The 16,359-nt window shown below is 42.1% G+C and overlaps 1 long non-coding RNA gene across 3 annotated transcripts in view; it reads right to left on the bottom strand.

The window, feature by feature from the left end:
* The window catches only part of LOC128100601 (uncharacterized), a 91,542-nt gene that overhangs the window by 75,069 nt on the left and 114 nt on the right, over positions 1–16,359 (bottom strand). For 2 of the 3 annotated variants that reach the window (XR_008215029.1, XR_008214911.1), the window contains exons 1-5: positions 15,415–16,357; positions 14,319–14,419; positions 12,788–12,901; positions 11,250–11,307; positions 2,396–2,594 (exon numbers count right to left, since the gene is read on the bottom strand). This is a non-coding gene — a long non-coding RNA (uncharacterized LOC128100601). Of the gene's footprint in view, positions 1–2,395; positions 2,595–11,249; positions 11,308–12,787; positions 12,902–14,318; positions 14,420–15,414; positions 16,358–16,359 lie in introns of those variants that run through there. The other variant, XR_008214977.1, reaches the window with a different exon arrangement.

Genomic DNA, 16,359 nt, shown 5'->3' with positions numbered 1-16,359 from the left:
TCTCTGTTATTTTGTTAGTGGTGGTGTGGTGGTGGTGGTGGTGGTGGTGCTGGTGGTGGTAGTGGTGGTAGTGGTGGTGTGTGCATGCAAAAGAGAGAGAGAGAGAGAGAGAGAGAGAGAGAGAGAGAGAGAGAACAGAGAAAGAAGACAGAAGAGAAGAGAGATTCTCTTTTGATTTTGGTCTGAGATTATTTATTCCCCATGTTTTCATGTGTGTAGCTAACCTCCTTAGGTTGGAGTTTTCCTTTTAGCACCTTCTGTACAGCTTGATTTGTAGATGGATATTGTTTAAATTTGGCTTTTTCATGGAATGTCTTATTTTTTCCATGTATTGTGATTGAAAGTTTTGCTGGGTATAGTAGACTGGGCTGGCATCTGTGGTCTCTTAGAGTCTGCAGCACATCGGTCCAGGCCCTTCTGGCTTTTAGAGTCTGCACTGAGAAGTCAGATGTAATTCTAATAAGTTTGCCTTTATATGTTACCTAGTCTTTTTTTCTTTGAAGCTTTTAATTCTTTCTTTGTTCTTGTTCTGTATGTTTAGTGCTTTGTTTATTATATGCTGAGGGGATTTTTCTCCTCTGGTCTAATCTGTTTGGTGTTCTGTATGCTTCCTATACCTTTATAGGCATCTCCTTCTTTAGGTTAGGAAACTTTTCTTCTATGATTTTGTTTAAAATATTTTCTGGGCATTTGAACTGAGATTCTTTCTATTTTTCTATTCCTATTCATCATCCCAGATTTCCTGGATGTTTTGTGTCAGGATGTTTTTAGATTTAACATTTTCTTTGACTGATGTATCCATTTCTTCTTTGTATCTTCAACACCTGAGATTCTCTCTTCCATCTTGTGTATTCTGTTGGTAAAGCTTGTCTCTGTACTCCCTGTTCAAATTCCTAAATTTTTCATTCCCAGAATTCTCTCAGTTTGGGTTTTCTTTGTTGATTCTATTTCCACTTTCAGGTCTTGAACAGTTTTATTCATTTCCTTCCACTGTTTGTATTTTCCTGGACTTCTTTAAAGGATTCTATTTCCACTTTCAGGTCTTGAACAGTTTTATTCATTTCCTTCCACTGTTTGTATTTTCCTGGACTTCTTTAAAGGATTTATTCATTTCCTTGTTAAGAACCTCTATCATCTTTATATAGCTGGTTTTAAGGTCTTTTTCTTGTACTTCAGCTATGTTGGAATATTCAGGACCTGCTGTGGTAGGATAGCTGGGCTTTGGTGCAGACATATTGCCCTGGTTGTTATTGATTTTGTTTTTATGCTAATATCTAGGCATCTGGTATTAGGATGATTATAGGTCTTGGTGCTGATTCCTTGATTTTGTCTTTGTTAGATGGGTGCTTTGTTCTTTGGTTTTTGTTTTCTCTCTGGATTTTCAGAGAGTGTGATGGCCATGTGTTGTCTGGTAGGAAATCCTCTTTGGACTTGAGAGTTGTGGCCACTGGAGGTTCCAGATAAAATGTGCTTCTGGATATTGCGAGCTGACATTTAGGAATGGGGATAGGCTAGGGGTTTGAAGGGGTTCACAGGAGGGAGGAGAACAGAGTGTGCCATCTTGATCTACTTATTTTGTCTCATTGGAATGGAGGGAGACAGTGAAGAGAGATCAGCCCAGAAGACCTGCTATAACAATGAAGATGAGGTTGGAGGGTTGGATCTAGAGGAACAGAAGAAGAGAAGATCTGCAGACAGCCTACCTTCTTCCATGGAAGGAGTGGTCTTTGAGCTAGTGAGTGAGTGCCTGCTGGAGTTGGGGCCTGGGATAAAGCAACAGTTGAGGAGGGGAGAGTTAGGAGGGGAAGGTCTGTGGGATCCACAGGTGATGAGACAGGGGGCAGGGAAGGCTGCCACAGTTGTTCTGCTTCAGAGCTTTTGATGGGACTGTGGGATTGGATCTGTGGGAACAGAGGTAGAAGATCTGCAGGCAGCCTACCTGCTTTTCTAACAGGTGTGGCCTATGGGTTAGCAGGGGAGCCTGCTGGGTCTGGGGTCTGGGACAAAGCAATGAGTGGGGGGCATCCACAGGAGATAGGAACAGGGGGCAGGGAAGGCTTCCACAGGTGTTCTGCTGCAAGCTGGGGATGAGACTGAGGGATTGGATCTGGGGGAGCAGAGGGAGAAGAGAACATGTGCAGGCAGCCTACCTGGTCCCCTGGCAGGCATGGCCTGTGGGTTAGTTAGCAGGGGATGCCAGCTGGAGTTGTGGGCTGGGACAAAGCAACAAGTGGTAGAAAGGAGGCCAGAAGGGTAACATCCATAAAATCCACAGGAGATGGGAACAGGGGAGCAGGGAAGGTTGCAGCTGATGGTCTATTTCAGAGCTAGAGATGAGACTGGGGAATGGACTTGGAGGGGAAGAAGGAGTGGTGAAGGTCTTCAGTTGGCTTACCTGTTTCCCTGGCCTGCTCAGCTGATGTGTTCCCAGGGAATGCCTGCAGGTGTTGGAGGCTGGGATACCGGGATGAGTTGAGGGAAGGAAGGTCAGGGGAGAAGATCCCTGTGATTCATCAGGGATAGGGTCAGAGAGGAAAGGGAGATCGCAGAAGGTTCTCTGCCACAGCGTTGGGGATGAGACTGGGAGATTGGATCTAGAGGAACAGATGAAGAGGGAAAGATCTGAGCAGTAAAGGCTTTAGAAGGTAATTAGGATTAGATGTTAGCGTGGAGCCACTCTAAGTGACTCCTGGAGGGCTTATAAAACATAGGAAGATAGGCCAATGAGATTGCTCAGCATGTCTGAGAACTTGAGTTTGATCCCTGAAACCTACATTGGGAGGAGAGTACCAACTCCTGAAAGGTGTCCTCTGATCTCCACATGTGTGCCTATACTCAAGTGCATACAACACACACACACACACACACACACACACACACACACACACACACACAATTTTTTTTTTAAATAGGGAGGGGTTTGAAAGATGGTTCAATGGTTAAGAGCTCTTAATTTCCGAAAGAACTGGGTTTGATTACCAGCATCCACATGGCAGCTCACAAACATCTGTAATTCCAGTTCCAGGGAATCTGAGGCAGTCTTTTCTGATCTTCATGGGGACCAGGCACCCACATGGTACACTTACATACATGCAGGCAAAAACAGTCATACACATAAAACAAACAAACAAACTTTTAAAAAAAAGAATAGGGGCCGGGTGGCTCATGCCTTTAATCCCAGCACTCGGGAAGCAGAGTCAGGTGGATCTCTGTGAGTTCGAGGCCAGCATGGTCTACAGAACAAGATCCAGGACAGGCACCAAAATTTCACAGAGAAACCCTGTCTCAAAAAACCAAAAAAAAAGGGGGGGAATGAATCAGAAGATATGCTTGCACATGTATACACATACACTTGTGTATACACACACACACACACACACACACACACACACACACACATGCACTCCCTTACTACTCACTTACTTACCATTAAGTATGCCATCATTATACTGGACCCTTGACCTGGGACCAGAATCTCTATCTATCTGTTTGTCTGTCTGTCTGTCTATCTATCTATCTATCTATCTATCTATCTATCTATCTATCTATCCATCCATCCATCCACCCACCCACCCACCCACCCATCCATCCATCCATCCATCCATCCATCCATCTATCTATCTATCTATCTATCTATCTATCTATCTATCTACCTACCTACCCACCCACCTACCTATTTATATAAAGTATCTTCCTTCCTTCTTTCTTTCCTGCTTTATTTCTTTTCTATCTTCTTTTATTTCTCTTTTTCATCCTCCCTCTCTCTCTCTCATCCTTTCTTTCTGTTTTAGATTTTGAGATACAGTGGCCAAAGGTGGCCTTAGTCTAGCTACGTAACCCAAGGGGGCCTCAAACTTGTGATCTTCCTTTCTCTGCTTTCCAAGTGCTGGGATGGCCACATCTCTCTTTGTTTTTTAAAATAAAGATACACAGTCTGTGATGTTCTGCATTTAGCAGTAGAAAGATTAATATATGTATAAATGAATATATAAAAGTATCTTTCCAAATATAAGGATATTTCAAACTAAAACCACAATAAAATATTACCACACACTGAACAGACTGTCCAATATTTAAGTCTGATGTAACTGGAAACAGGCACATCATCACTTGAAATAGCTTGGCATTGCACAATAACTTTAAAAACAGGCAGTCTCCATGAGACAAGATGCAAATATGTGTGCACCTAAGCTCAAGGGCAATCCATAAGGGCTAATGAAAGACTTCTCCAAATATTTCAGTTGGTACCCATATTTGAACTCTAGTAATGTGATCAATGGGAGCCACTTTCTAACACTCATGAGCAAATAACAAATACCAACTTTGTAAATGAGAAAATACTGAAAATAATCATACAAATTAGTAAAGCCTCTAAGTGTTTGCTGATCAAAGAACATGATAGATGAATAATCTAATAGCCTTTCAGAGTGAGGCTGTCTAAATGTGGTGGTTCAAAAGAAAATGCCCCCCATAGGCCCACAGAGAGTGGCACTATTAGGAGGTGTGGCCTTCTTGGAGTAGGTATGGTTTTGCTGGAGGAAATGTGTCACTAGGGGTGGGCTTTGAGGTTTCAGATGCTCAAGCCAGGCCTAGTGTCACTCTCTTCCTGCAGATCCAGATATAGAACTCTCAGCTACTTCTCCAACACCATGTCTGCCTGTGCGCCACATTGCTTCTAGCCATGATGATAATGGAGTAAACCTCTGAACTTTAAGCTAGCCCCAGTTAATTGTCTTCCTTTATAAGAGTGGTCATGGTGTCTAGTCATAGCAATAACACCCTAAGACACTAATCAAATGCTATGTCCCTGCTCATAGGATGGGATTCTAATTAGGATGAGTCATTGTCCTCATGTGTCAATTCAACTAAGATCAACAACCCTCTAATCTGCTGCCAAGGGTCCCAAATTTAAGCTAGGAGTTGTTGCCCCAGGTATTGTGAGTGATGTGAACAGACAGTCCTCAGATGTCCATCCCTTTAGAGGTGGCTCAGTTGCAGCAAGCCTTCCTGCTTAAGGGTATAACTTTCCTAGGGCATCCAACATTCACTAGTGGATCGGTGAGAGTCTCATCTTTCTCCAAGCTCAGGAAATGCATGATAGGTCTAGCTAGCTCCAGAGCTTTCCTCTGGGTTCAGGCAAAACTGACTTAGGGCCCACATAACAAGTCAACTGGATTTTCTGCTCTACCCTGCCCTCACCTCTTCATATGCATTGCTAGCAAGCCAACAACCTAATAAAGTCTGCAGGCTAAATGACACTGCAGAGCCTGCTGCTTCCAGAAATCAACCTGCAATGCCAGCTTTTAATCTTACTGCCTAGGCTATCAGGCTTTAATGCAATAAAAAGCCAGGCATTGCTATGCTTGTAATTCCAGTACTCAGGAGCCTAAGTCAGGAAGATTGTGAGTTCAAGACCATCCTTCTGTATTTGCCTCACATGGTCTTTTCTCTGTGTGCACTCTATGTTGCCCATTCTTTTCCTTCTTTCCCTCCTTCTCTCCCTCCCTCCCTTCCTTCTTTGAGATGGGGTCTCATTATGTAATTCTGGATGGCCTGAAATTTTCTATGTAGATCAGGTTGGCCTCGAACAACACAGAGAGCTACCTGCCTCTGCTATCCTTTCTTCTTCTTAAAAGGACATTACCCAAGCCAGGTGTGGTGGTACATTCCTTTAATCCCAGCACTCAGGAGGTAGAGGCAGGCAGATCTCTGTGAGTTTGAGGCCAGCCTGGTCTACAGAATAAATTCCAGGACCGCTAGTGCTAGAGAAATCTTGTCTCAAAAAAAAACGAACTAGATAAATAAAAAAAAATTAAAATTAAAAAGGATACTACCCATATTGGATGAAGGACCCACTCTTATTTATTTATTTTTTTAGGATGAGGTGTTGAACTTTATTTACTTTTTATTGCAGTCACATTTTCTTTCTTTTTTCAAAATTTATTTTACATACCAACCACAGTTCCCCCTCCCTTCCCTCCTCCCGCTCCCCCCACCTCCCCCAACCCACCCCCATCCACTCCTCAGAAAGGGAAAGACCTCCCATGGGGAATCAACAAGGCCTGGCACATTCAGATGAGGCAGGAACAAGCCTCCCCACCCCCACACCCCTTGCATCAAGGGTCAGCAAGGCATCCCACCATATGGAATGGGCTTCAAAAAGCCAGCTCATGCACCAGGGATAGATCCTGGTCCCACTGCCAGGGGTCCCACAAACAGACTAGGCTACAAAATTGTCACCCACATGCAGAGGTCCTAGTTTGGTCCCATGCAGGCTCCCCAGCTGTCGGTCTAGTGTCCGTGTGCTCCCACAAGTTTGGGTCAGCTGTCTCTGTGGATTTCCTCATCATGATCTTGATCCCCCTTGCTCCTATAATCCCTCTTCCCTCTCTTTGACAGGACTCACCATAGCTTAGCCTGGTGATTGGATGTGGGTCTCTGCATCTGCTTCCATCAGTTAATGGATGAAGGTTCTATGATGATAGTTATGGTAGTCACCAATCTAATTACAGGGGAAGGCCAGTTCAGGCACCCTCTCCACTATTTCTGGGGGTCTTAGCTGGTGTCATCCTTGTGGATTCCTGGGAGTTTCCCTTGCATCAGGTTTTGCCCTAGTCCTGTAATGGCTCCCTCTATTGAGATAGATCTTTCATTGCTCTCCCACTCCATCCCTCCCCCAACTTGACCATCCCATTCCCTCATGTTCTCACGCCCCATCCCCTCCCCTTTACCACCCCCCCAACTCCCTGTTTACCAAGAAGATCTCATCTCTTGCCCCTTCCCAGGGCGATCCATGCATCCCTCTTAGGGACCCACTCTTACGATCTCACTTAACTTTTGAAGGTCCTATCTCTAGGACTGGGGATAAATCTCAGTTGATAGAAGACTTCCCTAGCATGTATGAAACCCTGGTTCAATCCTCACCATTTTATAAACTGAGTGTGATTTCCTAAACCTGTAATCTCAGCACACTCAGGAGCTGGAGGCAAGAGGATCAAAAGTTTAAGGTTATTCTCAGCTACATAGCAATTTTTAGGCTAGCCTGGGCTATATGAGATACTCTTTAAAAAGAAATTAGGAGTTGAAGACATGTCTCTGGGTTTAAAAGCACTTTCTTTACTGCTCTTGCAGAGGACTGGAGTTTGGTTTCCAGCACCCATATTAGGTGACATGCAACTACCTGTAAATACAATTCTAATGAATATTATGCCCTTTTCTGGTCTCTGTGGGCACAGAATACACATGTAGTACACATGCAGACAAACAGGCACATACACGCACATAAAATTTTAAAAAGTCTTTAAATTTTTCCTGCAGTGGTAGCACATGTTTTTAGTCCAAGCACTCAGGAGGCAGAGGTAGGTGAATCCCTGAGCTCGAGACCAGCCAGTTCTACAGACAGTTCCAGGACAGCGAAGGCTACACAGAGAAACCCTGTCTCAAAACAAAACAAAACAAAATGAAAAAAACAAATTAATTAATTAATTAGTTTTAAATATTTCATTCCATCCAAAATCATGCATTGGGGATTAGAGCTTCAGTGTATGATTTTAAAGAAGCACAAGTCCATCCATTACCAACATTGCTAACAAATACTGGCTAAGTTGAATACCTGAAAATCACCAGGATTGCTAATGACTGGACTGTCTGAAATGCAACTAACCTTCATTTCGGATTTGTGACAGATATTTATTTATTTGTTTGTTTTGAGACAGGGTGTAGATGTAACAGTCTTGTTAAATAAGAAACACAGAGCCAATACAGAGATGAAAGCCCAAGAGGTCAGAGTAATAGCTAAGAGCTAAAAACCTTACCCTTCACTGCTGTTGCTGTACTCCTCAGCAAGTGCACTACTTCCTGTGTATCTGTCTTTATACAGACTTTCTGCTCTGCCTTCTCATTGGTTGTAAACCCAACCACATGACCTCCTCGTCACTGCCCATCTGTACAGACCTCCAGGTCTTCTATGGTTGGTATTGAGATTAAAGGCGTGTGTCTCCATGCTGGCTGTATCCTTGAACACACAGAGATCTGCCTAGTTCTGCCTCCCAAGTGCTGGGATTAAAGGCGTGCACCACCACCGTCCAGCTTCTGCTATGGCTTGCTATTAGCTCTGACTCCCAGGCAACTTTATTTATTAATATACAAATAAAATCACATTTCAGTACAATTAAAATATCACCATAACAGGGTCTCTCTGTATATTTGGCATTCTTGACAGATATTTATTTGTTTGTTTGTTTGTTTGTTAGTTTGTTTATTTTGAGACATGGTTTCTCTGTGTAACCACCCTGGCTGTGGAGCTCGCTCTATAGACTAGGCTGGCCTCAAACTCACAGAGATCCACCTGCCTCTGCCTCCCAAGCTCTGAGATTAAAGACATGCACCATCACACTCAGCTCTTAGCAGATATTTAATCCCTTGTAATCCCATCAGTGTCCTTGAACAGCAAATTCTGAAAGGGACATAGATTTTTGCTTTCTTTAGGGATAGCATATCTTCTCTTTGATACCCTAATAAGATCAGTGAGAAGGCTGGGGCCATAGCTCAGCCACAGAGTGCTTGCCTAGCATGTGTACAATCCCTGGCACCAAAAACTAAAAGAAAAGAACCTAGGCTAATGCCCATCTTTGCAATGAATGATGGGAGGCAGGGTCACCTGCAGGTGAGATAACTGTCCCAAGTTCTCTAGTAGGAACCATATTAGTGGTGATGATAATGACAACAGGAATAGCTAACAATTACTGCATCAGGCCCAGTGTAAAACTTGCTATAGATTTGTTTCTATGGTGGAAAAAAGAGTCTTCTACTTCCTGTTCTTTACAAAAAGTTGTGACTGACATCCCTGTAAAAGACAGATTAATAGGAAAAAGCAGAACTCTCTCTTCCTAGGTACAGAGATCCCTCTAGAATAAAGGTCCTGTGAACTACTATCTGAAAGGAAGGTCAGAGATCTGGACATGGTAGAACACAACTATAGTCTCAACATTTGTGAGGTGGAGGCCATAGTATCATGAGTTCAAAGTCATTTTCCACTATATATGGAATTGAAGGCCAGCCTGGGCTGAATGAGACTCTGTCTTAGAAAAGAAAACACAAAACAAAATGAAGGAAAGAGAAAGAAAAGGAATATCATAAATTTTCTTTATGTCCAAATCTTACACAGATATCTGGGAGAAAATAGAATGACATTTTTCCCACTCATCTGATTCTGAGTTTGGAAATGTAATGTATTTTTGCTCTACTTTTCTTTAATGCTATTAAAATATGAAGGAGTATGCTAGGTGGTGATGGCTCACACCTTTAATACCAGCACTGGGGAGACAGAGGCAGGCAGATCTCTGAGTTTGAGGCCAGCCTGATCTACACAGTGAGTTCCAGGGCAGCTGGGGCTGCACAGAGAAACTCTGTCTCAAAACACCAAAAAAGGAGTGTATATAACATACAACTTAAAAATTAAAACAAAAGAACCCTGTTTGTTGGCTTAATGGTATGTTTTTCAACAATTTAGAAGATGAGGATAGAAAATTGAAATTACTACTTTAAAAGGCTTTAATAAGGAAAAATTAAAGTTTAAAAATGCTGATTAAATTCAGTCACTTGTAAATGGTTGGCAATTTTGTATTTGTTTGTTTGGGGAGTAACAAGACATATGAACTTGCCAGTGAGAAGGAAGCAGGCAAAAAGAAAAAAAAAAACTTCCTCCCATGTCTTTTTTTTAATGAAAAGCCACCAGAAGGTGTGAATCAGATTTAGGGTTCGTTTTCTCATCTCAAATAATCCAATCAAGAATATATTTTGGGGTTGGTGAGGTGGCTGTGGCTCAGAGGTTAAGAGCACTGACTGCTCTTTCAGAGGTCCTGAGTTCAATTCCCAGCTACCACATGTTGGCTCATAACCATCTATAATGAGATCTGGTGCACTCTTCTGGCCTGCAGGCATATATGCAGGAGGAACACTGTGTGCATAATAAATAAATAAACCTACAAAAAAAAAAAAAAGAATATCCTTCACAGGCATGCCCAGCTGCTTGAGTTTTAGTTGGTGCCAGGTGTTGTCAAGTTGACAGCCAAGATTAGCCCTCACAACCAGTTAGTTAAAATTTGATGATTAATTGATTGATTGAGATCAGATTGAGACTGTTGTCCAGGCTGGCCTTTAGCTCATCCTCCTGATTCAGTTTTATGAGTTCTTCCATCATGCCTGGGTTTCAGATTTTAATTTTTCCAATTTAGATGGTTCAATTAAGGATTTTCCCCCACCTTTAGGACAGTGGGGGATATAAACTATGAATAAGTCAGGCAGTGGTGGTGCACACCTTCAATCTCAGCACTCGGGAGGCAGAGGAAAGTGGATCTCTGACTTCGAGGCCAGCCTGGTCTACAGAGCCAGTTCTAGCACAGCCAGGACCACACAGAGAAACCCTGTACCAAACAAACAAACAAAAACAAAACAAAACAAAAAACTATGAACAAGGGCTGGAGAAATGGTTCAGTGGCTAAGCAAATGTACTACTCTTGCAGGGTCAGGTGGCTCATAATAACTTCCTATAATCTGAGCTCCAGAAGGACCTAACTAATGCCTTTGGCCCCTAAGGGCACCTGCACTCATGTGCACACTTGCGCACGTTCTCTCTCGTGAACACACACATACACACACACACACACACACACACACACACACTAAAAAAAAAAAATAGTAATTAAAAATAATAAAAATAAGTTGTAAAAGACTATAAATAGCCAGTAGAAACTTGTAACCTTCCTGAGGGCAGCAATAAACAGTCGAATCCTGTTTGTGCAGGTTGCCACTGTGTGTCAGACCCCCTCATTGTGAGGGCAAACAATGGAGAGCTTGCAGTGATATACAGTACTGTAGAAATTACATGAGATATTCTACATTTTATTAAAAATGTATGAAATTAATTTTTCAACTTATATTTTCAATTTACAATGGGTTTATCTGGACATAATCCCCTCTAAGTGAGGGCTGCAACTGTATGCAATGCTTCTAAGGTGTTTCTGTTTTTTATTTTTGACAGGGTCTCTCTATGTAACCCTGGCTGTCCTAGAGTTTACTATGTAGCCCAGGCTGGCCTTGAACTCACAGAGATCTGCCTGCCTCTGCCTCCTGAGTGCTGGGATCAAAGGCGTGCGCCACCACCCTTCTTCTAAGAGTTTTAATGTGATGATGACGACAATGAAGATGATGAAGAAACTCAAATTATTTTAAAGTCTCCCATATCTTACCTGATACTGTGGAGTTCTTGGTTGAAGTCTTGCTAGTTGGGATGAATTTGGAGTGAGTCTAGGAGAGAAAGGATTGACCTTGAGGTAGGTTCCACTCTTCAACCCCACCTCTTCCTTCCCCAACTCCCAGGCCCTAAAGTTGGAATTGCTTGAAGGGATGTTATATTTTTACTCCTGAGGTTAAAGGGTGGAAAAATTGTTTTGTTTTTGATATTTTGAGACAGGTTCTAATGTAGCTCAACCTAGCCTCAAAGTCGATATGTAGCCAAGGTTGGCCTTGTACTTCTGATTCGCTTGCTTTAACCTCTCAAGTACTGGAATCACAAGTGTGTATCACCATGCTCCCTGATTGTTGTTTTAAAAGCAGGTCTCCCATCATGATCCCGGTTTGCTTTAAACATTCAACCCTCCTGCCTCATCCTCCCTTGTCCTTTTGTAAATGTTGGGGGAACAGGGCCAGAAGTTTACCTTCAAATACTGCCTATAAACCAAAGTTTTGAGTTAAGTATGGTGCCACACACCTATAATCCCCGAATTTAGGGGAACGATGCAGGAGGATTATGACTTCAAGGCCAGACTCAGCTAACATAGGGAGTTCCAGGCCAATCTAAACTACAAAGTGAAACCCTGTCTCCAAAAAAAGAATGAGTGAGGGAGGGAAGGAGGGAGGGAGGGAGGGAAGGAGGGAGGGAGGGAGGGAGGGAGGGAGGAAGGAAGGAAGGAAGGAAGGAAGGAAGGAAGGAAGGAAGGAAAAAAGGTAGGTTCTGGGGCTGGAGAGATGCTCACAGGTTAAAAGTAAGTACGGTTCTTATATAGAACCAAAGTTCCATTCCCAGCACTCCAGTGAATCCAAGCCCTTCAGCCCTCTGTGGGCATTCACATGCACATACACATGATCAGAAATAAAAATAAAATCTTTAAAAGTAAGTTAAACCATATCTAAGTGAATTCAAACTTAAAAACATATCCCCTCCTCCCTCTCCCAAAGCATTTAGAGCCTATCACTGAGTTCCAGCAGCAGCTGCTCATGACATCACAGTGCAGTGGGCCTGCACTGGGAGATAAATTCAATTTCAGAAAAGAAAACTCTAAAGAAACAATTCATTCCATAATAATTCTAAGAAATTAACATGTTTAGGATTATGTCTGGAGCCATTTTTTTGCCATACATATTTGGCAGCACTGGGGATTGAGCCTCAAGCCTTGCAATATGACAAATAATACACTACTACCTTAGCTCTATATCCATTTTAATTGGTATATATTTTACATACATCAAAATGTATATCTATTTTCAGTATAGGGTTTAATAAGTTTTGAAAAAATCCATACAGAACATCCCAATTGTCTCCAAAAATTCCTTTATGCCTGTCTTAGTCTAAAAAGAGGCTAATTTGAGCTTATGGTTCTGAAGGCTAGGAAGTCTAAGAGAATTGTACCTGAATCTGCTTGGCTTCTGATAAGGGCTTCATAGTGGAAGTTAGAAGAAAAGAGAGTGTATAGAAAAGAGAACAGTGGAGGCTGGAGAGACAGCTCACCAGTTCAGAGTTCTTGCTGCTCTTCCAGTTTGGCTCCCAGCACCTATATCAGGTGGCTCACCTGGAATTCCAGTTCCAGGGGATCCAATGCCATCTTCTAACCTCTGCAGGCACCTGCACACATGTGGCACAGAGAGAGAGAGAGAGAGAGAGAGAGAGAGAGAGAGAGAGAGAGAGAGAGAGAGAGAGAGGAGGGGTAAAAGAAATAAAATCTTTTTAGAGGCTGGAAAGATGGCTCAGTGGTTAAGGGCACTGACTGCTCTCCCAAAGGATCTGGGTTCAAATCCCAGCACCCACATGGCAGCTAACAACTGTCTGTAACTCAAAGATCTGACCTGCAGGTAAAAGCCCTCTTCTGGCCTCCCTAGGTACCTGTACTTGTGTGCACATATATACAGCAACACACACATACAATTAAAAGAAAATACTATTACTTTTTAAAAAAAGAAATAAAAACTTTTTAAAAAGAAGAGAGGACAAAGAGGGTCAGGCACTTTATAGAATTAATTCTGGGGCCTGGGGAAATGACTCAGTAAAATACTTGCTGTATAGTCATGAGGACCTGAGGGTAAAAGCTAGGTGTAGTAGTGCATGTCTGTGATCCCAGTGCTGAGAAGATAGAAGTAGGCAGAACCCTGAAGCTCACTGGTCAGGCAGTCTAGCGAAAAAGGTGAGCTCCAGGTTCAGTGAGAGACCCTGTCTAAAAAATAAAGTGAAGATGGGTTGAGAAAGACACCCCAGGCCAATCTCTGGCTTCTACACATACATGCACATGAACTTGCATGCACATGTGTACATATCCACACAAACATGTATATAAACATCCAATATTATCCTTTATATGTGTAAACTTTTCATGAGTGCTCAGCTGTACATATGTGTGCATGTATATGAAAACAAGATGTTAACATCTGGTATCCTTCTTCAGGTGCCATCCACTGTTTATTATTATTTTGTGTATGCCTGATGGGGAGTGGTGCACAAGTGCTGTGGTATATATGTAGAAGTCAGAAGACACCTTTGTGGAGTCAGTTTTTCCTTCCACCTTTTTGTAGGTTCTAGATATCAAACTCAGGTGTTTTTTTGGGGGGTGGGGGTTTGTTGTTGTTGTTTTTTTTTTTTTTTTTTTTGGTTTTTTGAGACAGGGTTTCTCTGTGTAGCTTTGCGCCTTTCCTGGAGCTTGCTCTGTAGACCAGGCTGGCCTCGAACTCAAAAGATCCACCTGCCTCTGCCTCCCAAGTGCTGGGATTAAAGGCATACACCACCACCACCCAGCAAATTACCGTTTTTGTTTGTTTGGTTGGTTGGTTGGTTGATTTGGTTTGGCTTGGTTTTGGTTTTTCGAGACAGGGTTTCTCTGAGTAACAGTCTTGGCTGCCCCAGAACTCACTATGTAGACCAAGTTGGCCTCAAATTCACAGAGATCTGCCTGCCTCTACCTCCTGAGTGCTGGAATTAAAAAGGCTTGCACCAACACACCCATTCCAACACAAGCACCTTTAACCACTGAACCATCTTTGCTAGACTTTACCTTGTTTGTTGAGACAGAGCCTTTTCATTGGCCTGGAGCTCACTGGTTCTGCTAGACCTGCTGGCAGTTAGTCCCAGGGATTTTGCTGTCTCTCCTTCTCACTGGGATTACAAACACAGATCACCATGATCAATTTATTTTTATTTGAGAAATACCTTAGTAGTTCATTCATGCTTGTGAAGCACTCACTTTGCCAACTTGAGCCATCTCCCTAGCATCCAATAACTCATTTTCAAGAGCAAGAACTAATCCACTGCTGCAAGAACTAATCCAGTCTTGCAAGAAAGACATCAATCCCCCTGAAAGGTCTCACCTATCAGCATCCCTGCATTGGCAACCAAATTCCACCCTGAATTTTGACAAGGACAGACCACACCCACACCCCATAGTTACAGCCTCTCTATTCTTCCCCAAGATGACTTGATTTCTTTCACTGTAGACTAGTTTTGCCTGGCTTAGAATTCCATGGAATACTATAGTATTTCTCTTTTGTGTCTAGCTTCTTTCTCTTAACCTTAGGTCCAAGAGATTCATCTATGCTGTTCTATAGTTCTTTGTGATTGCTGAGTGTCATTGTATTATGTGATCATTGTCATAGTTCTTGGTCAATTTTTTTGTTGGATACCTAGGCTGTTTCTAGTTTTTTTTGGTTTTATTTTTTATTTTTGCTAATATGAATAAAGCTAATCTGAACATTTACACACAAGTTTTAGTGTGGATATGTAGCATGCTGTGATTGGGTCACCACAGCCAATTTGGGGCTACTCTTAACTCTGGTTCAGTGATGTCATATTGGTAGTTTGAAATAGTCACTGTAGGAATCTTTATACCACAACTGGCAAATACTACAAATTACAGCTGTTTTTTTCCTGCAAAGCTGGTTGTTAACATTTACCAGCATATCATTCGGGTATATGTTTTCATTTCTCTAGAGTAAATACTTAGAAATGATGTTGCTGGGCTACATAACTGATTTTTAATTTTCAAATTATTTCTTGTCATGTTTTTGCAGGAAATTAAAAGAAAGAAGTATTATCCTTTTATAGAAGCAAGAGACTCAACCCATTACATACAAGTTCTCAAAATAACCACTTACTTGTTTTGAAGTAAGAAAACGTGACAGCACCATTTGGGACACAGGGTTCCTTCTAAATTCATCTAGTAGTCACGGTGGCCATCTGTTACTTTATCCAAAGGAAAACTCATATCTTTTGACAAGCAAGAAACAACTTCCAGCTGGACACACAGAGGAAGTTCCCACCAATCAGGGAGATGGGATGTTGTTACATTTGAAAGAGGTAGTTTCAAGGCCCTTAAGGAAAATTTTCTGTGGTTGTAAAACTGGCAAGAGACCAACCTAGTCTATTTTTTTTTTAAAAGGGTGCTGGGGATTTTACTCAGGGCTTTAACTCAGGGCTTTGTGGTTCATTCTACTGTTGAGCTACATCACTAGAACCATACTAGGCTTTTAAAAAAGATTTACATATATCTCAAATGGACAGAGAAAATATGTTTTCTAAAGGAAATGTTCCAAGAAAAAGAATGTGTGTGTGTGTGTGTGTGTGTGTGTGTGTGTGTGTGTGTGTGTGTGTCCCTTTTCTGATTGTGATGCCAGGGAAAGGTCAATTTAAAAACTATATTTATCCTAAAGTATGTCCACAAATGGCTGCCACAGTGTTGCATTCCAGACTCACACTCCCTTCTTCATCTAGCCACCTGCGGTCTGTCTTTCAAATTCCTCCTCAACCCCTTTCCTAGAGGAAGTCTCCCTCCCTACAGCCAGACCTCCAGCACAGTTCTACTACTTATCAAAATTTATGACTACAGTCTCCTAGAGCTGGTAAATACTGAACATCATTTAGTTTGAGTCCACTCCTTTTTAAGGATAGTCAAACTAAAGACATACGAAAATCCAAAATGTGCTTACAGCACTGGCTCCAAAATGCATTTAAGGGTTTCTCTTGCTCGTATTACTAAACCCATAAGATCAGCCCAAATGACCAGAAAATACAAAACTAAAATCGAGTCGTTTTCCCGACAC

The sequence above is a fragment of the Peromyscus californicus genome, unplaced genomic scaffold (assembly GCF_007827085.1).
Source record: "Peromyscus californicus insignis strain IS unplaced genomic scaffold, ASM782708v3 Scaffold_10__1_contigs__length_136768540, whole genome shotgun sequence".
NCBI lineage: Eukaryota > Metazoa > Chordata > Mammalia > Rodentia > Cricetidae > Peromyscus > Peromyscus californicus.
This window is presented reverse-complemented; position numbering and strand designations above follow the sequence as displayed.